Source organism: Lathyrus oleraceus, chromosome 2 (genome assembly GCF_024323335.1).
Source record: "Lathyrus oleraceus cultivar Zhongwan6 chromosome 2, CAAS_Psat_ZW6_1.0, whole genome shotgun sequence".
NCBI classification, from domain to species: domain Eukaryota; kingdom Viridiplantae; phylum Streptophyta; class Magnoliopsida; order Fabales; family Fabaceae; genus Lathyrus; species Lathyrus oleraceus.
Window position 1 is genome coordinate 129,380,721 of NC_066580.1, and position 21,986 is coordinate 129,402,706.

Sequence of the window (21,986 nt, forward strand, 5' to 3'; positions counted from 1 at the left end):
CTTCCTTAATCAAATTTTTTCATAACCTTTAGCTATTAGGTTTGGGTTATCCTTGAGGTAGATGTAATACTCACCTATATCCTTAGTGATGGACAATGAGTCTTCCATGCTTATTATAGGGTTAACCCCTCACTAGCATGTTGAAGCTATCCTCACATGGTGGATTTGTGGTTTTAGGTTGAGTTTTCTCCCTTGGATAACAAAAGACCTTAAGGCTTTTGGACCAATCAATTCACCAACTCATTTTGAAATTTTTACCCCGAACTACGAGGTTTTGATCCTAATATTTTTTAAGATGGTACGTAGGCAATGGGTTTATCCATCCAAACACAAAATGTAAATAAACTTGTACATTCTCCTCTCATCTCTTCAATCATGTTTGCACAAACAAATTTTTCACAAAACAACAACCTTTACAACAAGTGTGAAAAGGGCTCCCTAGGAGTACCTAGGATGTTTTCAGTGCCTAACACCTTCCCATTACATAACCAACCCCCTTACCCAGATCTCTGACTCTCTTTTACTAGTTTTTGTTAAAACTTTTAGGTTTTTGTTCGCTTTCTAACCATTCATTTGGATAAATAGAAGTGCGGTGGCGACTCGACTTGTATGATTTACCTTGGATTTAGTCAATATCTCTAATGGTAACGAATACCCCGCTACAGAAAAGTGGCGACTCTGCTGGGGACGTAAAATTTTCCTAGTGGGTTTTGCCTACTTTTCATATTTGTTGTATCGTTTTGTATTGTCTTGTGACATATTTTTGTGCAATTTGGGATTACTGTATTGTATGTAATGATTGATTTGCTTGAATATTAATTCCTTGTGTGCTTGGTGATCTTTGTGAGATGAGTTCTATACCCGGACTCTAGTGCATTTAAGATAGGAGAATGGCGTAGTCTTGTTGACTTGTGTGGAGTTATTCCTTAGCAAGTTGACTTGCAAGTCCATTCACTTGGTGGAGGTCATGTTGGGATCAATAATGTCACACAAGTAAGTTGTGGTTAGACATTACTCTTACCAATATAGACCTTAGAAGCCAAGGACCTTAGTTTACCAAGCCCATCTTGGCCTATTCTTAGGATGTAGTGCGAAAGTCGTTCAAATGTAAGATTTGATACGATTGTTACGCGATACTACACTCATAAGAGTCCCTCTTGAGAATATTTTTGGAATACGAGTAGTCGTTTCTCCGATAATATCCGAAAGATGGGATGATGACTATGGGAACCTCTTGTAGAACATGTTTGGCTGGGTTAAACCCTAGTACACTCCCTTTGGGTGGTTCTTAACCGAGACTCCATGCTCGTGACTTGCAACAAACCCTTGATTCATGGTTGATCCGTTCATGTATCCTTAATATCAATGGAACTTGGGTGTTGATAAGGTGTAAACCATAATCCACCAAAATGGATGATTGATATTAAGGATAACATGATCCATCCCATGACCTTTGTTTGGTGTGCTTTGCTTGATCCTTGAGTGTGATTGTTGCATTCATGCATTCATGCATCCATTTGCATCTATATCATCAATAATGAAGAAAATTTTCAAGGAACTTAAGGGGTTATTTGCAAATTTTCAGACATGGAAAGACAAAGAAGGAACACAAAGAAGTACAGTTTTAGACAACCAGATTTGAAAGAGTTAAGGAATCTGACATCCTATGTACTAGATCCCTTGGGTTTCAAGGCTCATTTTGGGAAACTTCTTCCTCTTCTGACTACTCAGGTGGACGAAGGGTTGATGAGTGTATTGGTGCAGTTTTATGATCCCTTGTACCGTTGCTTCACGTTTCCGGATTTCTAGCTTTTACCCACGCTCGAAGAGTATGCCTACCTTGTGGGTATACCTATTCTAGACCAGTTGCCGTTCAGTGGCTTGGAAAGTGTTCCTACTTCTCAAGAGATAGCAGACATGTTGCACATAGATGAATCTCTGGTTGGTGCTCATATGACTACCAAAGGTGGAATTCAAGGTCTCCCTTCTGAGTTCCTCATTGCTCAAGCTATTATGTATGGGAAGGCCATGAGTGAGGACGCCTTTGAGACCATATTTGTACTTCTCATCTATGGGTTAGTGTTGTTCCCCAACATCGACAAGTTTGTGGATGTGAATGCTATTAGGATTTTCTCTACTCTTAATCCCGTTCCGACTCTGTTGGGTGACACTTATTTTTCTTTGCATATGAGGAATGCAAAGGGTGGTGGCGCCATTGTGTGTTGTTTGCCTCTGTTGTATAAATGGTTTATTTCTCACTTACCACAGACGGTCACCTTCATGGAGAACAAGGGATGTCTACGGTGGTCCACGAGACTTATGTCTCTCACTAATGATGATATCTCTTGGTACAACCGCGTGTATGATGGTGTGCAGATTATCGACTCTTGTGGTGAGTTCTTCAATGTACCTCTTCTTGGTACATGTGGTGGGATTAACTACAACCCTGTTTTGGCACGTCGTCAGCTTGGGTTCCCCCTAAAGGATAAACCCAATAACATTCTGTTAGAGGGTGTGTTCTTCCAGGAGGGTAAAGATCCCCAAGGCTTGAAGGGCAGAATGGTCCGCGCTTGGCGCAAGATTCACAAGAAAGGAAGGAAAGAGTTGGGTCCTAAGAATTGTGTTGCTATGGAGCCTTACACTGTTTGGGTTAGGAAGAGAGCATCTGAGTATCTCATGCCTTACGAGTATCCAAGACCTACACCTTTGGTTATGGCTGGGCCTTCAACCCTCCCTGACCAAGGAGTAGAGGAGTTGAGAGACGAAGACCGATCACGTGCTTGGATCCGTGAAAGGGAGGAGTTCCTTCAGTAGATCAAGGAGAAGGATGCTTTGATAGAATTCCTCGAACATCAGGTTATTGATAATCCTGATGATGCATGGACTTCTCTACTTCCTCAGTCTTCCAAGTTTTGGAAGAGGAAGTACGACCGACTCGCCAAGGAGAAAGCAGATATGGAGGCAGCCTACGAGAGGGAGGTGAAGAGGCTTCGTGCATCCTATCTTCCTGTGTCCCGAGCTTTAGATAATTGTTTCTAGGGATCCATAGGATGATTATTTTCCTTTTCTCCTATATATGATTGACAATGCTGTACTTCTTTTCCCTGATATTATTTGATGAGTTATTTCCATATGTGATAAATGTTTAATATTTCCAAAAATTTGCAAATAAAACCCTAGAGTTCCTTTGAAATAAAAGAAAAAAAGCATATGCACAAGCATTGCATGCATCATGTGCATAAGCAGGTTTTGTTCCCGGCTTCTTGTCCCGTGGTCTAACTCTATGTTCTTCATTTATTTTGAAGACAAGCTGACTCACCGGTACTACACTAGAGCCAACATTTCAAGACTGATGGATCATCTGGAACAAGAGAACCGCGAGCTAAAAGAGGAAGTGGCCAGATTAAGTGCCTTGATGGAATCATTCTTGGCTGCTCAGAGCCAGTCTTCTTCGACACCTTTAACTCCTGCCCAGAGGACAGTCATCTCTGAGATTGTATCCTCGACTGTGCCTGCAGCCAGTGCACACTTTGCTCCAACGGCCATGCCAACCGGATTCCCGTGGGGGATGCCTCCCAATTTCATGCCCGAGGGTCCTGCTTCCACCTTTGCTTCTATGACGGCATCTAGCCCGGTCCTTGCTGTTCCTCCTCCTGTCGTGCATACTCTGCCCAGAGTAGACGACACCATCTATCATTCTGAGCCGTCTGAGGGCCCAGATGTTTATGAGAAGATGGACGCTATGAACGATCAATTTCTTGAGCTTCGCAAGTGTAAGACCCTAATTTTGACCCTAAGATCCCTCATGGCATCATAACATTGCATTTGCATTGCCTCAAGGATCTTTAGCATCTTGGTTCCCTTTGCCTTTGGGTGGGACTCCTTGTGATTGGTTTGAGATCACCAAGCATGCTTGAATTATACATCATTGTTTCTCTTACTTTTGTTTACTAACCAAAAGCACAAAAATGTGTCACTAACATCTTTTGTTTGAAGCTTGAGTATCATCCAAGACACTTTGTGGGTTCTATTTAGATGATCAGTCAACACAAGAGAATGACTTGAGATACTTCCAACAGGTTCAAATGGGGTCTATTCGTCAGTCAAAACGTTAATCTTGAAGGAGCAAAAGTTTGTTCATGAGCTGTCATGCTCGCTAGGTGAAGCCCACGTGTTAAAAAAAAAAGAACGAAAAACGAAAAAAAAAACGAAACGAAAAATGAAAAAAATAATTAAAAATAAATAAATAAAATATAACAGAAAAGTTTTAGACTTGGGCCTCTCTCATTTGAGCCCACAGGTCCACAAAAACCAGGTTATAAATTCAGAGTTTCAGTGAAACAAAATTCCATTCTATTCCTATTACCCTGGCAGGAAAAAGAAAGTGAGAGAAGAGCTAACAGAGTTCAGAGCAACCTCCAGAGACTAAAGGGAACTCATCGGCAAAGAACCAATTCCCTCTCATATAAACCCTCAGATTGTTTTGCAAACCCAACCGGGCAATTCAATTTCATTCGATCTCTCCAGTCAGGTTTGTCCTATTCCCATTACTTTATGCTTTTAATTTGAATGCTCTGAATGTATGAGGTATTATGGGTGAATTTGATACCCTTTTGATGCATGTGTTTGACAAGAGGTTTAGACCTCCTACCCTTGGTTGCTTTTTGTGAATTTTAATGGCATGATTCATGTGGTTACATTTTGATTTAGGGGCAACCCTTGATTACCCTATTTTTTTTTTCTCTAACCTGTTTGTTGAGTTTTTTTGTGAGGGCTCACATGACTCTTGCAGAGATGGTTTGCCTGGCGTTCCACTTTATTTGTGGGATACCACCTGGAGGTCTATTCCGATTACCTGTACTGACTCACTTTCTTTGATGGTGTTTAGCTTGGGAATCTCTGGTTTTCTTACCTCGTAAATTGTTGTTGCTTCGGATCTTTATCCGCGTGGTACTTTATTTTTCCCGCATTTTACCGCTTTCTTAGGGTTCGCATAGCCTCTCGAGGCATGTCATTTAAGGTAGCGCGATTCCTTCATCTAGGACTGCCTTTTTGCATAAGCATCCCTAAACACCCCAAACTCATTGATTTTTCTTCTCCTAAGAACACGTTATCTCCTTCTACTACAGGAGAGTAAGTCTCCAAAGGTCGAGCATCTGATAGATTGCGTAGTAACGTCGTTCAACCCTTAACCCATAGGTGGTCGAACTACGTTTTGCTCTGATTTTCATCCCAGATGAGATACGTAGGCATAAGACACGATGTCTTAGTGAGCACACTTCCCCTTTAACCCATAGGTAGCCGAGCTACGAAGACTCTGATTCTCAGATTCAGATGAGATACGTATGCAGTGGATGCGACATCCGTGAGAGTCATTTTCTTTTGACCCTTCTTTTAGTAAGTAGTACATTAGATAAACATACACGCTTTTCTCATCCCTTCAATCATGTTTGCACAAATAAATTTTCAAAAAAAAAAAACAATAACCTTTGCAACAAATGTGAAAAGGGCTCCCTAGGAGTACCTAGGATGCTTTGGGTGCCTAACACCTTCCCATTGCATAACCAACCCCCTTACCCAGATCTCTGACATTTTTACTAGTTTTTGATTCGATAAAACTTTTAGGTTTTTGTTCGCTTTCTAACCATTCCTTTGGATAAATAGAAGTGCGGTGGCGACTCGACTTGTATGATTTACCTTGGATTTAGTCAATATCTCTAATGGTAACGAATACCCCGCTACAGAAAAGTGGCGACTCTGCTGGGGAACGAACTCCTAGTGGGTTTTGCCTACTTTTCATACTTGTTGTACTATATTGTTTTGTGACATATTTTTTATTCAATTTGGGATCACTGTATTGTATGTAATGATTGAATTGTTTGAATATTAATTCCTTGTATGCTTGGTGATCTTTGTGAGATGAGTTCTATACCCGAGCTCGAGTGCACTTAGGATAAGAGAATGGCATAGCCTTGTTGACTTGTGTGGAGTTATTCCTTAGCAAGTTGACTTGCAAGCCCATTCACTTGGCGGAGGTCATGTTGGGATCAATAATGTCACACAAGTAGTTGTGGTTAGACATTACTCTTTCCAATATAGACCTTAGAAGCCAAGGACCTTAGTTTACCAAGCCCATCTTGGCCTATTCTTAGGATGTAGTGCGAAAGTCGTTCAAGTGTAAGATTTGATACGATTGTTACGCGATACTACACTCATAAGAGTCTCTCTTGAGAATATTTTTGGAATACGAGTAGTCGTTTCTCCGATAATATCCAAAAGATGGGATGATGACTATGGGAACCTTTTGTAGAACATGTTTGGCAGGTTTAAACCTTAGTACACTCCCTTTGGGTGGTTCTTAACCTAAACTCCATGCTCGTGACTTGCAACAAACCCTTGATTCATGGTTGATCCGTTCATGAATCCTTAATATCAATGGAACTTGGGTGTTGATAAGGTGTAAACCATAATCCACCAAAATGGATGATTGATATTAAGGATAACATGATCCATCCCATGACCTTTGTTTGGTGTGCTTTGCTTGATCCTTGAGTGTGATTGTTGCATTTATGCATTCATGCACCCATTTGCATTCATATCATCAAAATAAATAAGAAAATTTTCAAGGAACTTAAGGGGTTTATTTGCAAAATTTTCAGACATGGAAAGACAAAGAAGGAATACAAAGAAGTACAGTTTCAGACAACCAGACTTGAAAGAGTTAAGGAATTTGACATCTTATGTATTAGATCCCTTGGGTTTCAAAGCTCGTTTTGGGAAGCTTCTTCCTCTTCTGACTACTCAGGTGGATGAAGGATTGATGAGTGTATTGGTGCAGTTTTACGATCCTTTGTACCGTTGCTTCACGTTTCCGGATTTTCAGCTTTTGCCTACACTTGAGGAGTATGCTTATCTTGTGGGTATACCTGTTCTGGTTCAGTTGCCGTTCAGTGGCTTGGAAAGGGTTCCTACTTCTCAAGAGATAGCAGACATGTTACACATAGATGAATCTCTGGTTGGGGCTCATATGACTACCAAAGGTGGAATTCAAGGTCTCCCTTCTGAGTTCCTCATTGCTCAAGCTACTATATATGGGAAGGCCATGAGTGAGGATGCCTTTGAAGCCATATTTGTACTTCTCATCTATGGATTGGTATGGTTCCCCAACATCGACAAGTTTGTGGATGTGAACGCTATTAGGATTTTCTCTACTCTTAATCCCGTTCCGACTCTGTTGGGTGATACCTATTTCTCTTTGCATATGAGGAATGCAAAGGGTGGTGGCGCCATTGTGTGTTGTTTGCCTCTGTTGTATAAGTGGTTTATTTCTCACTTACCTCAGACGGTCGCTTTCAAGGAGAACAAGGAATGTCTACGGTGGTCCACGAGACTTATGTCTCTCACTAATGATGATATCTCTTGGTATAACCGTGTGTATGATGGTGTGCAGATTATTGACGCTTGTGGCGAATTCTCCAATGTACCTCTTCTTGGTACATGTGGTGGGATTAACTACAATCCTGTTTTGGCACGTTGGCAGCTTGGGTTCCTCTTAAAGGATAAACCCAATAACATTCTGTTAGAGGGTGTATTCTTTCAGGATGGTAAAGATCCCCAAGGCTTGAAAGCTAGGATGGTCCGCGCTTAGCGCAAGATTCATAAGAAAGGAAGGAAAGAGTTGGGTCCTAAGAATTGCATCGCTTTAGAGCCTTACACTGTTTGGGTTAGGAAGAGGGCGTCTGAGTATCTCATGCCTTACGAGTATCCGAGACCTACACCTATGATTATGGCTGGGCCTTCAACCCTCCCTAATCAAGGAGTAGAGGAGTTGAGAGACGAAGACCGTTCACGTGCCTGGGTCCGTGAACGTGAAGAGTTGCTTCAGCAGATTAAGGAGAAGGATGTGTTGATTGAGTTTCTTGAGCATCAGGTTATTGATGACCCTGATGATGTATGGACTTCTCTACTTCCTCAGTCTTCTAAGTTCTGGAAGAGGAGGTATGATCAACTCGCCAAAGAGAAGGCCAATATGGAGGCAGCCTACGAGAGGGAGGTGAAGAGGCTTCGTGCATCTTATCTTCCTGTGTCCCGAGCTTTAGATGATTGTTTCTAGGGATCCACAGGATGATTATTTTCCTTTTCTCTTGTATATGATCGACGATGCTGCACTTCTTTTCCCTGATATTATTTGATGAGATATTTCCATATGTGATAAAATGCTTAATATTTCCAGAATTTGCAAATAAAACTCTAAAGTTCCTTTGAAATAAAAAACAAATCATATGCACAAACATTGCATGCATCATATGCATAAGCAGGTTTTGTTTCTGGTCCCTTGCCCTGTGGTCTAACTCTGTGTCCTTCATTTATTTTGAAGACAAGCTGACTCACCGGTACTACACTAGAGCCAACTCTGCAAGACTGATGGATCATCTAGAATAAGAAGCTATTGGCGGTAGGGGGAGAAAGGGCTCTCCTGGTTAGCCATTTGTTTTCCTTCGCTTATATAGATGCTGAGGTTGAAATTGGAACTCCTTTCCAAGATTTATCTATTGCTGAGCCTATTGAGAAAAGAGCTCTTTCATTTGCTTCCTACAAAGATGCAAAGTTGGCCATTGAGCGTGGTGCAACTGCTGGCTTAGGAAAAATGATTGAGTTAGAAGACAACGAGTCCCGGGCTGGCATAGGTTTTTCTTCTGATACTTTCAACAAGCAAGGGTTATTCAAGAGTGGAGGTTTCATCCACACCGGTCTAGATGAGGAGGCTGATGCCGTTTTAGAAGAAGATACAAAGGATTCTGGAAACTTCATCATCCCTGGTGGGGTCTGCAACAATTGGGTCGCTGTGGATATTCCAACAGTTGTCCATAAGTCAACGTAATGATCACTTTGTTTGAAAACCCTTCTCCCATGCCAAAAGGAGGAGTGATGACATTGTTGGCGCATAAGTACAATGATATTTTCATTCAATAAATTCATGTTAAATGTTTGTTTTTCCATTTATTTTCCCTTTTTGCTTTTTGCATGAAATTGGTGATCACATAAAACCTTAAAAGTAAGAATAAAATCAATCTTTTCATCTGCATAATGATTTGCCTCGTTTGAATTCTAAATCTTTTCATATCCAAAATATTATGCAGGTTGATTTCTAAACCCATTGAACATAATGACCCAACACCATCTCCAAATTTTGAATTCCCTGTATTTGAGGCAGAGGAAGATGATGTTGAAGAGATTCCTGATGAGATCACCCGGCTACTTGAGCATGAAGAGAAGATCATTCAGCCGCATCTTGAGAATCTGGAAACAGTCAACTTGGGGTCTGAAGATTGTGTGCGAGAGGTAAAGATTGGGGCATTTCTGGAAGAATCTGTTAAGAAGGGGTTGATTAAGTTGCTACGAGAATATGTTGACGTCTTTGCTTGGTCATATGAAGACATGCCTGGTCTAGATACTGATATTGTGCAACATTTCCTACCTATAAAGCCTGAGTGCATGCCTGTAAAGCAGAAGCTCAGAAGAACTCACCCTGATATGGCAGTGAAGATCAAAGAGGAAGTTCAGAAGCAAATTGATGCGGGGTTTCTGGTGACTTCTATATATCCTCAATAGGTGGCCAATATTGTGCCCGTGCCTAAGAAAGATGGAAAAGTCCGGATGTGTGTGGACTATAGAGACTTGAATAAAGCTAGTCCGAAAGATGATTTTTCTCTACCACATATTGATATGTTGGTAGATAATACAGCTAAATTCAAAGTCTTCTCGTTTATGGATGGATTTTCCGGATATAATCAGATTAAAATGGCACCCGAGGATATGGAGAAGACAACATTCATCACACCTTGGGGAACATTCTGTTATCGAGTGATGCCCTTCGGTTTGAAGAATGCCGGAGCCACGTATCAACGAGCTATGACTACCTTGTTTCATGATATGATGCACAAGGAGATTTAGGTATATGTTGATGATATGATTGCTAAGTTAAGAATGGAAGTTGAACATGTAGAGCACCTGTTGAAGCTTTTTCAGCGTTTGAGGAAATATAAGCTTCGTCTGAATCCCAACAAGTGTACATTTGGAGTCCGTTCTGGCAAGTTACTGGGCTTTATTGTCAGTGAGAAAGGTATTGAGGTTGATCCTGCAAAGTTCAAAGCAATACGAGAGATGCCTACGCCCAAAATTGAGAAGCAAGTCCGAGGTTTTCTTGGCCGCTTGAATTATATTTCCAGATTCATATCCCACATGACTGCCACATGTGCGCCAATATTCAAGCTCCTCTAGAAAGATCAGTCTCATGATTGGACCGAGGATTGCCAGAAAGCTTTTGATAGTATTAAAGAGTATCTGTCGGAGCCTCCGATTCTGTCTCCGCCCATGGAAGGGAGACCATTGATCATGTATCTGACTGTTCTTGAAGATTCTATGGGTTGTGTCCTTGGCCAGTAAGATGAATCAGGGAAGAAAGAGTATGCTATCTACTACTTGAGTAAGAAGTTCACCGATTGTGAGTCCCGATATTCAATGCTTGAGAAGACATGCTGTGCTTTGGCTTGGGCTGCTAAGCGCTTACGCCAGTATATGATAAATCATACGACTTGGTTGATATCCAGAATGGATCCAATCAAGTACATCTTCGAGAAGCCTGCTTTAACAGGGAGAATTGCCCGTTGGCAGATGTTGTTATCTGAGTATGATATTGAGTATCGAGCTCAGAAGGCTATTAAAGGTAGTATCTTGGCTGACCATTTGGCACATCAGCCTATTGAAGATTATCAGTCAGTTCACTATGACTTCTCGGATGAGGAGTTTCTGTATTTAAAAATGAAAGATTGTGATCAACCCACACTTGATGAAGGGCCAGAGCCTGGTTCCAGATGGAGTATGGTGTTTGATGGCGCTGTAAATCAGTATGGAAATGGTATTGGGGCCGTGATTATTACTCCTCAGGGCGCGCATATTCCTTTTACAGCAAGGCTAACTTTCAAATGCACGAATAATATGGCTGAGTATAAGGCCTGTATTATGGGATTGGAGGAATGTATTGATCTAATGATCAAGCATCTTGATGTATATGGTGATTCGGCCCTCGTTGTTAATCAGATTAAGGGTGAATGGGAAACGAATCAGCCTGGCCTCATTCCATACAGAGATTATGCGAGGAGGGTTTCAACGTTCTTTACTGAGGTTGACTTCCATCATATTTCTCAAGATGAGAATCGGATGGCAGATGCTCTTGCTACGCTCACTTCAATGATTGTGGTTAAATTATGGAATGAAGTCCTCAATATCACTGTGATGCGCTTGGACATACCAGCTCATGTATTTGCAGTAGAAGAAGTAAAAGATGATAAGCCGTGGTGTTATGATATCAAGTGTTTCCTTCAGAGCCAGATTTACCCGCCTGGGGCATCTGTAAAAGATAGGAAGACTTTGAGGAGATTGTCAGGCAGTTTCTACCTCAATGGCGAAGTGCTTTACAAAAGAAATTTTGACATGGTTCTGCTCAGATGCATGGATAGACACGAAGCAGACCTGTTGATGACTGAGGTCCATGAGGGTTCATTTGGTACTCATTCCAATGGACATGCCATGGCTAGAAAGATGTTGAGAGCAGGCTACTATTGGCTGACAATGGAGTCTGATTGCTACAAGTATGTGAAGAAATGCCATAAGTGTCAGATTTATGCTGATAAGATTCATATTCCCCCGACACTTTTGAATGTGATCTCATCACCATGGCCTTTCTCCATGTGGGGAATTGACATGATTGGCATGATAGAGCCGAAAGCGTCCAATGGACACAAATTTATTCTCGTAGCAATTGATTACTTCACCAAGTGGGTTGAAGCGGCGTCGTATGCAAATGTGACCAGGCAGGTGGTCGTGAAGTTTATCAAGAATCAACTCATATGCCGATATGGTGTGCCAGATAAGATCATTACTGATAATGGATCTAACTTGAATAACAAGATGATGAAAGAGCTGTGTAGTGAATTCAAGATTGCACATCATAATTCTTCTCCGTACAGACCCAAGATGAATGGGGCTGTTGAAGCTGCTAACAAGATTATCAAGAAAATTATCCAGAAGATGGTTGTTACGTACAAAGATTGGCATGAGATGCTACTATTCGCTTTGCATGGCTATCGTACATCTGTCCGCACTTCAACAGGGGCAACCCCTTTCTCTCTTGTTTATGGCATGGAGGCTGTACTCCCAGTAGAGGTGGAGATCCCATCAATGAGAGTCTTGATGGAGGCCAAGTTGACTGATGTTGAATGGGTTCAGAGTCGTTATGACAAACTAAACTTGATTGAAGAGAAGAGATTGGCTGTCATGTGCCATGGTCAGTTATATCAGCAGAGAATGAAGAAAGCTTTTGATAAGAAGGTCAAGCCTCGTGTGTTCCGAGAAGGTGACCTTGTGCTCAAGAAAGTCTTGTCTTTCGCGCCCGATTCCAGGGGCAAGTGGACTCCAAACTATGAGGGTCCATATGTTGTTAAGAGAGCCTTTTTAGGCGGTGCTTTGATACTTACAACTATGGATGGGGAGGATTTCACTCGTCTTGTGAATTCAGATGCAGTCAAGAAATACTTCGCCTAAAAAAAACTGAATAGCTCGCTAAGTTGAAAACCCGAAAGGGCGGCTTAGGCAAAAATGAGCGTCTCGGTGGATTGAAAACCTGAAAGGGCGGTCCAGGCAAAAGTTAGAGACATGAAAAATGAATATAGGTATCCCGCTAGATTGAGTACCTCATCCTGGGGCAATCTAGGCAAAAATTAGGGATTTGGCAAGTAACTGCATCCTGACAAGACTTTGTTCTACAACTGTCGTCCGTTAGAAATCCTTGCTCATTATCAGCCAAAGCTTCAAATACATCGGATTCAGAATTGGTGGAGAAATGGTCGTTATGTTCAATGTAGCCCTTTTCCAATATATATCACCAATTTCAAATTTGTAAAGATCTATGGAGTCTTGCCATTCGCAGACTACCATTCTCTCAAATAAATTTGAGCCTTTTATCCAATTATTGGCACTCTCATCTGTTTCTATTCAACAAATGTTTTGCATGTTTTGATTAAGAAAATATCATTGTTTTAAACGATCAAATTTTTTATAATTTGTTTTTAAACAAAGTGAACATTCACAATGACGAAAGGATACTTAGGAGATCCTCAGTGCTCTCCCAAGGGTGGTACGATCCCCAACAGGGTAAGATTTTTGTCCATATTCCTGGCATGACTGTATCTCCTCCCTCCGGAACCCCTTGTGGTTTATCCTACCAAGTGGATTGCTTGTTGAGAGTCACCTCTCTTCCCTTCAGCAAAGTAGCAATCTTTCTTCCTCAGCAGCTTGGATCTTCTTTGGGCAAGAGCGGTATTTGGTGGTTGATCCCGATAATACCTTTATCTCCTCGGATAGATTCCCCAGTAGAGTTGTTGGTGTGGTGGACCTTGTCTGTGATAACTCTCGTCCCCAGCTGGAATGATTGATGATTCATCCCCTGCAGAGTTCTTTGCTTCCTGGTATCTCTGATCCCCAACAAATCGGATACTCTCCGGTGAACTTGGCTTTCTCTCTTGAGATGTAGTACCGGGTGCTTGATTCCTGGACCTGGTGTGTTAGATATGTCTGTCTGTCAGCATACATCATACATAAACCACGCATATACATGCATAATTATAACATTCAGATATTCATGTTGCATTCTTTGCCATATATCGTTGTTTGCTGTCTCCTGCTATTTGGTGATATACTTCCTCGAGCAGATGTGTGTGTCTGATCTCTCCATATAGAGTCAGCTCCATAAGCAGAAAGCGTCTATCCTTTCTTCCATATTCCCCACCGGGTTATATCCTCGTGGATGTTGATTGTTTTTGTTCCTTCCCAACACATATATTAGGATGGTTCTCCCCATTGAGTTATATCCTCACCGGGACAAGTCTTGATTTGGTGTGCCTATCTAGTTTGATCCTAGATCGGTCTCTTGAGACTCTTTTCTTGTTTCCCCGTGGTAAATGAATAATTGCTCAATAATTAGTAATTATTATCCCCGGTGGAGTCTGTGTTTCTCTACCCTCATACCGGTAGTTGTAAACCCTATTTCTTCCCTTGTTGCAGAGTAACTATTTTTTGCTCATCTTTCATTGGTAACAGTTATCTTCATCCAATATTCGGTGATGATATCCCCTCATCTGCTTGGATAATTGCCCTGATTACGCAATTTATCCCCAGCGGGTCATCTCTCGTCTACCTTGTTGTTGTTGGTAACGATTGTTTCTCCCCTGAATTGGTCATCATTATATACCTAGTTTCGGTATCCCGATGCCTTTTCTTTTCGGTCGATTTATCCTTTATTAACCCAGTAACCGGTTGTGGATAATCGTCCATGCGAGTATATTATCTACGTTCTGACGGTAATAGATAGTATATCTCATGCACTCTCGGGTCTGAAGCCTTTTGTTCTTCCCCAGTTGAGTAAGATTCGTATCCCCTTTGTGGAGTCGAATATCCATCCTGTAATCGAGTTTGCTTTTAGCCCTCTTTTGGATGATGAGTGTTTTGGGAATATTCCCCAATTCACGCCTTGGTTGGTCACCTATTATATGCCCAGTAACCGGTATCCCTGGTGTTCCTTCCTCTCTGCTCCCTATTATGACTTTTTGTCCCCTGTGGAGTCAGAATCCCTGAGTTGAAGTATACCTTTTAGGTTTTCCTCAGACGTTTTGAAGTTTTGATATCTCTCACCCTTATACCGGTCTTGGATATTCATCTCTTCCTGAGCATGTTGTATCTCTCACCCTCATACCTGGCGTTCAGATCACATGTCTCCTTGAGCCTATTACCCAGTAACCGGTAATACCTCGTCCCGCTGCTTCCCCAGGAGTGTCCTTGTGGACATCCCCAGCGAAGTCCCTTAGTGGATTGTTTTCATCCGGATTTTATCCGAAGTATCCGCTGTGGATAATTTTTTGCTGTATTGGCATATTCCCCAATACATGCATCTTCGAGTCAGCTCGAGTCTTTCCAATGGATATTTTCCCTTTGGAATTCTGTTCCCCACGCTTTGAGTCGTGATCTGCTCGCGCATTTTTATCCCTTTTCTATCCCCAGGAGAGTCCCCAGGGTCTTGGTCCCATGGAGTGAATTGCTCATATGGATTATCAGTGGCTTCTGATTTCTTTGCTTTTGTGGACACATATCTCCACAGAGTGCTACCATTTTTCATACCTACATTTGCATCATGAGGTCTCTTAGGGACCAAAATTCGTCTCTTTGTTATTATTTAAGCCCATTCTACCCCGTCGAGACGAAGATTTTAACCTTCACTTCTCCGGCTAGAATGACCATAAATAGGGGCATCTGTAAGACCCCAATTTTGACCCTAAGATCCCTCATGGCATCATAACATTGCATTTGCATTGCCTCAAGGATCTTTAGCATCTTGGTTCCCTTTGCCTTTGGGTGGGACTCCTTGTGATTGGTTTGAGATCACCAAGCATGCTTGAATTATACATCATTGTTTCTCTTACTTTTGTTTACTAACCAAAAGCATAAAAATGTGTCACTAACATCTTTTGTTTGAAGCTTGAGTATCATCCAAGACACTTTATGGGTTCTATTTAGATGATCAGTCAACACAAGGGAATGGCTTGAGATACTTCCAACAGGTTCAAATGGGGTCTATTCGTCAGTCAAAACGTTAATCTTGAAGGAGCAAAAGTTTGTTCATGAGCTGTCATGCTCGCTAGGAGAGCAGAATGGGTCGCCTAGCGAGTCCCAAGAAAAGCCACCAGAATCACCTACGCTCAGAGGAATTTCTTGAACTGTCATGCTCGCTAGGCGAAGCCCACGTGTTAAAAAAAACGAAAAACAAAAAAAAAAACGAAACGAAAAACGAAAAAATAAAATAATAAATAAATAAATAAAATATAACAGAAATTTTTTGGACTTGGGCCTCTCTCATTTGAGCCCACAGGTCCACAAAAACCAGGTTATAAATTCAGAGTTTCAGTGAAACAAAATTCCATTCTATTCCTATTACCCTAGCAGGAAAAAGAAAGTGAGAGAAGAGCTAACAGAGTTCAGAGTAACCTCCAGAGACTGAAGGGAACTCATCGGCAAAGAACCAATTCCCTCTCATATAAACCCTCAGATTGTTTTGCAAACCCAACCGGGAAATTCAATTTCATTCGATCTCTCCAGTCAGGTTTGCTCTATTCCCATTACTTTATGCTTTTAATTTGAATGCTCTAAATGTATGAGGTATTATGGGTGAATTTGATACCCTTTTGATGCATGTGTTTGACAAGAGGTTTAGACCTCCTACCCTTGGTTGCTTTTTGTGAATTTTAATGGCATGATTCATGTGGTTACATTTTGATTTAGGGGAAACCCTTGATTACCCTATTTTTTTTTTCTCTAACCTGTTTGTTAATTTTTTTTGTGAGGGCTCACATGACTCTTGTAGAGATGGTTTGCCTGGCGTTCCACTTTATTTGTGGGATACCACCTGGAGGTCTATTCCGATTACCTGTACTGACTCACTTTCTTTGATGGTGTTTAGCTTGGGAATCTCTGGTTTTCTTACCTTGTAAATTGCTGTTGCTTCAGATCTTTATCCGCATGGTACTTTATTTTTCCCGCATTTTACCGCTTTCTTAGGGTTCGCATAGCCTCTCGAGGCATGTCATTTAAGGTAGCGCGGTTCCTTCATCTAGGACTGCCTTTTTGCATAAGCATCCCTAAACACCCCAAACTCATTGATTTTTCTTCTCCTAAGAACACGTTATCTCCTTCTACTATAGGCGAGTAAGTCTCCAAAGGTCGAGCATCCGGTAGATTGCGTAGTAACGTCGTTCAACCCTTAACCCATAGGTGGTCGAACTACGTTTTGCTCTGATTTTCATCCCAGATGAGATACGTAGGAATAAGACACGATGTCTTAGTGAGCACACTTCCCCTTTAACCCATAGGTAGCCGAGCTACGAAGACTCTGATTCTCAGATTCAGATGAGATGCGTATGCAGTGGATGCGACATCCGTGCGAATCATTTTCTTTTGACCCTTCTTTTAGTAAGTAGTACATTAGATAAACATACACGCTTTTCTCATCCCTTCAATCATGTTTGCACAAATAAATTTTCAAAAAAAAAACAACAACATTTGCAACAAATGTGAAAAGGGCTCCCTAGGAGTACCTAGGATGCTTTGGGTGCTTAACACCTTCCCATTGCATAACCAACCCCCTTACCCAGATCTCTGACATTTTTACTAGTTTTTGATTCGATAAAACTTTTAGGTTTTTGTTCGCTTTCTAACCATTCCTTTGGATAAATAGAAGTGCGGTGGCGACTCGACTTGTATGATTTACCTTGGATTTAGTCAATATCTCTAATGGTAACGAATACCCCGCTACAGCAAGGAATTGAAAACTCTCAGAGGAAAGGATCTTTTCGGAAAATCTGCTGCCGAACTCTGCTTGGTTCCTAATGTGAAGATCCTGGTGAAATTCAAGGTCCCTGACTTTGAAAAATACAAGGGAAATACTTGTCCTCTCAGCCACCTGGTCATGTATGCCAGGAAAATGTCGACTCAGACCGACAATGACCAATTACTCATCCATTACTTTCAGGACAGTCTGTCTGGTGCTGCCCTGCGATGGTACATGGGTTTAGACAGTACGAACATCCGATCCTTCAATGATCTTGGCGAGGCCTTCGTCAAGCAGTACAAGTACAATGTGGATATGGCTCCCGATAGGGATCAATTGAGAGCCATGTCCCAGAAGGACAAGGAAACATTCAAAGAGTACGCCCAAAGGTGGCGAGAGTTAGCAGCACAGATCGTGCCTCCGCTAGAAGAGAAAGAGATGACTAAGATCTTTTTGAAGACCTTAAGTTCTTTTTATTATGAGCAGATGATTGCTAGCGCTCCTTCTGACTTCACCGAAATGGTGAATATGGGAATGCGTCTAGAAGAAGGGGTTAGAGAAGGACGTCTGACTAGAGAAGAAGGCTCTTCTGCCAAACATTATGGGGCGTTTACAAAGAAGAAAGATGGAGAGGCACATGCTGTGACCTCCCATGTGAAACCAAGAAGACCCTCTGTGAGGAGGAAGACCGTGCGTCCCGCCGGTAACCAGCACCAGGTGGCTCATATAGCACTTGTCTTTAGAAATAACCAGCAATACCAGCAACATAACAACAATCAGCAACCACATCCGCAATATCAACAACAACAACACCGTCCGCAACAGCAGGCCTACCAGCCTCGAAACAGTAATCAAACTAGCACAAGTTACGAGAGGAAAAGGGTCACCTTCGATCCTATTCCAATGACGTATGCAGAGTTATATCCCTCTTTGATAGAGAGGAAGTTGATTACTCCACGAGACCCACCAGCTATACCTGCTAACCCCCAGTGGTGGTATAAGCCCGAATTACACTGTCTTTATCATTCTAGTGCTCCCGGCCACGACGTGGAGAATTGTTACCCTTTGAAGACCAAGGTTCAAGACCTTGTGAGGTGTGGCATTTTGTGTTTCGAGGATATAGGTCCTAACGTGAAGAAGAACCCATTGTCCGAGCATGGGAAGTCTATCAACATGGTCCAGGGCTGCCCTGGCAAGTACAAAGTTAAATATGTCAGTCATATTCGACAATCTCTGGTCGAGATGCATCGTTTGCTATGTGATTATAGTCATTATGAGCATGACCACGATAGATGTCGAGTCTGTTCGGTCAATCAAAGAGGTTGTCGCCAGGTGCACAAAGATGTTCAAGAAATGCTGGATGAAGGAGTTATTGAGATCCTTCAAAACAGAAATGTTGACGAAGATGCTGATGAGGTCAACGTAATTTCTCCAGTGTTCCGAATCCCCGAACTTGTTATCATCAAGTATGATGGTAGCAAGCAAAAGGTTTCTCCTGCATTAACCATCAAGCCAGCCGGACCAGTACCGTACTCTTCTGAAAAGGCGGTCCCCTATCGCTACAATGCTGTCGCAGTAGAAAATGGGCAAGAGGTGTCCTTGCCATCTTCCTCTATTGTTAATATTGCGGATGTTAGTGGTGTGACCCGCAGCGGTCATGTATTTTCAGCATCCTTAAAGCCTCAGGCTAATGCTGATTCTGTTGAACGCCCGATTGGGAATGCTGTGAGCACTCCGAATCTGGCACTTGTTGTTAAGCCCTCCTCTACATTGATAACTCCTGCTTCTGTTGTCCCAAGCGGCAATATGAAAGAAGATTGTGATGAGATGCTGAAGCTCATCAAGAGAAGCGAGTACAATGTTGTAGACCAGCTTCTACAAACGCCATCCAAAATATCGGTGCTATCATTACTGTTGAATTCAGAACCACACCGAGAGGCTCTGCAGAAGGTTTTGGATGTGGCATATGTGGATCATGATGTCACAATAGAATAATTTGATAACATTGTTGCAAACATTACTTCTTGTAACAACTTGAGTTTCTGTGACTCTGATCTCCCCGAGGAGGGAAGAGACCACAACTTGACATTACATATATCTATGGGTTGCAAAGATGACGCCATGTCTAATGTGTTGGTGGACACTGGGTCATCACTGAATGTATTTCCGAAATCCACTCTCTCAAAACTGTCATATCAAGGGCCTCCCATGAGGCAGAGTGGAGTAGTTGTGAAGGCTTTCGATGGGTCTCGCAAAACTGTGATTGGGGAAGTTGACCTCCCAGTCAAAATTGGACCGAGTGATTTCCAGATTACCTTCCAAGTTATGGACATTCACCCATCGTATAGCTGTCTCCTAGGCAGACCATGGATTCACGAGGCTGGCGCCGTGACATCCACCCTACACCAAAAACTGAAATTTGTGAAGAATAAGAAGCTGGTGGTGGTAGGGGGAGAAAAGGCTCTCCTGGTTAGCCATTTGTCTTCCTTCTCATACATAGATGCTGAGGATGAAGTTGGAACTCCTTTCCAAGCTTTATCTATTGCTGAACCTATTAAGAAGAGAACTCCTTCATTTGCTTCCTACAAAGATGCAAAGTTGGCCATTGAGCGTGGTGCAACCGCTGGTTTAGGAAAAATGATTGAGCTAGAAGACAACAAGTCCCGGGTTGGCATAGGTTATTTGTCTGGGGTTTTCAACACGTAAGGGCTGTTCAAGAGTGGAGGGTTCATCCACACCAGTCAAGGCGAGGAGGCTGCTGCCATCTTGGAAGAAGATGAAGAGGATTCTGGCAACTTCGTCATCCCTGGGGGAATCTGCAATAATTGGGTCGCTGTGGATATTCCAACAGTTATCCATAAGTCGAAGTAATGTTCATTGTGTTTAAAAACTCTCCTCCCATGCCAAAAGGAGGAATGATGACATTGTTGACGCATAAATACAATGATGTTTTCATTCAATAAATTCATGTTAAATGTTTGTTTTTCCAACTATTTTCCCTTTTCGCTTTTTTGCATGAAATTGGTGATCACACAAAACCCTAAAAATAAAATAAAATCAATCTTTTCATCTGCATAATGATTTGCCTTGTTTGAATTCTAAAGCTTTTCATATCCAAAATCATTATGCAGGTTAATCAAACCCATTGAACATAATGACCCAACACCATCTCCCAACTTTGAATTCCCTGTATTTGAGGCGGAAGAAGATGATGTTCAGGAGATTCCTTACGAGATTACCCGTCTTCTTGAGCATGAAGAGAAGATCATTCATCCGCATCTTGAGAATCTGGAAATAGTCAACTTGGGGTCTGAGGATTGTGTGCGAGAAGTGAAGATTGGGGCACTCCTAGAAGAGTCTGTTAAGAAGGGGTTGATTGAGTTGCTACGAGAATACGTCGATGTCTTTGCCTGGTCATATGAAGACATGCCCGGTCTAGATACTGATATTGTGCAACATTTTCTACCTTTAAAGCCTGAGTGCGTGCCTGTGAAGCAGAAGCTCAGAAGAACTCATCCTGATATTGCAGTAAAGATCAAAGAGGAAGTTCAGAAGCAAATTGATGCGGGGTTTCTGGTGACTTCTACGTATCCTCAATGGGTGGCCAATATTATTCCTGTGCCTAAAAAAGACGGAAAAGTCCGGATGTGTGTGGACTATAGAGACTTGAATAAAGCCAGCCCAAAAGATGATTTCCCTTTACCACATATTGATATGTTGGTAGATAATACAGCTAAATTCAATGTCTTCTCATCTATGGACGGATTTTCCGGATATAATCAGATTAAAATGGCACCCGAGGATATGGAGAAGGCAACATTCATCACACCTTAGGGAACATTCTGTTATCGAGTGATGCCCTTCGGTTTGAAGAACGCCGGAGCCACGTATCAACGAGCTATGACCACCTTGTTTCATGATATGATGCACAAGGAGATCGAGGTATATGTTGACGATATGATTGCGAAGTCAAGAACGGAAGTTGAACATGTAGAACACTTGTTGAAGCTCTTTCAACGTTTGAGGAAGTACAAGCTTCGTTTGAATCCCAACAAGTGTACATTTGGAGTCCGTTCCGGCAAGTTATTGGGCTTTATTGTTAGTGAAAGAGGTATTGAGGTTGATCCTGCAAAGGTCAAAGCAATACAAGAGATGCCTGCGCCCAAAACTGAGAAGCAAGTCCGAGGTTTTCTTGGCCGCTTGAATTATATTTCCAGATTCATATCCCACATGACTGCCACATGTGCGCCGATATTCAAGCTCCTCCGGAAAGATCAGTCCCATGATTGGACAGAGGATTGCCAAAAAGCTTTTGACAGTATTAAAGAGTATCTGTCCGAACCTTCGATTCTGTCTCCGCCCGTGGAAGGAAGACCTTTGATTATGTATCTGACTGTTCTTGAAGACTCAATGGGTTGTGTCCTTGGTCAGCAAGATAAATCAGGGAAGAAAGAATATGCTATTTACTACTTGAGTAAGAAGTTCACTGATTGTAAACTTACGTACAATTGCTTATATACTGTTAGAACTGTTTTCCCTAAAACCCTAAACC

General features: G+C 41.9%; 1 pseudogene; it reads left to right on the forward strand.

The window, feature by feature from the left end:
• Window positions 1–21,986, forward strand: part of LOC127122223 (uncharacterized) — a 72,191-nt pseudogene that overhangs the window by 13,931 nt on the left and 36,274 nt on the right.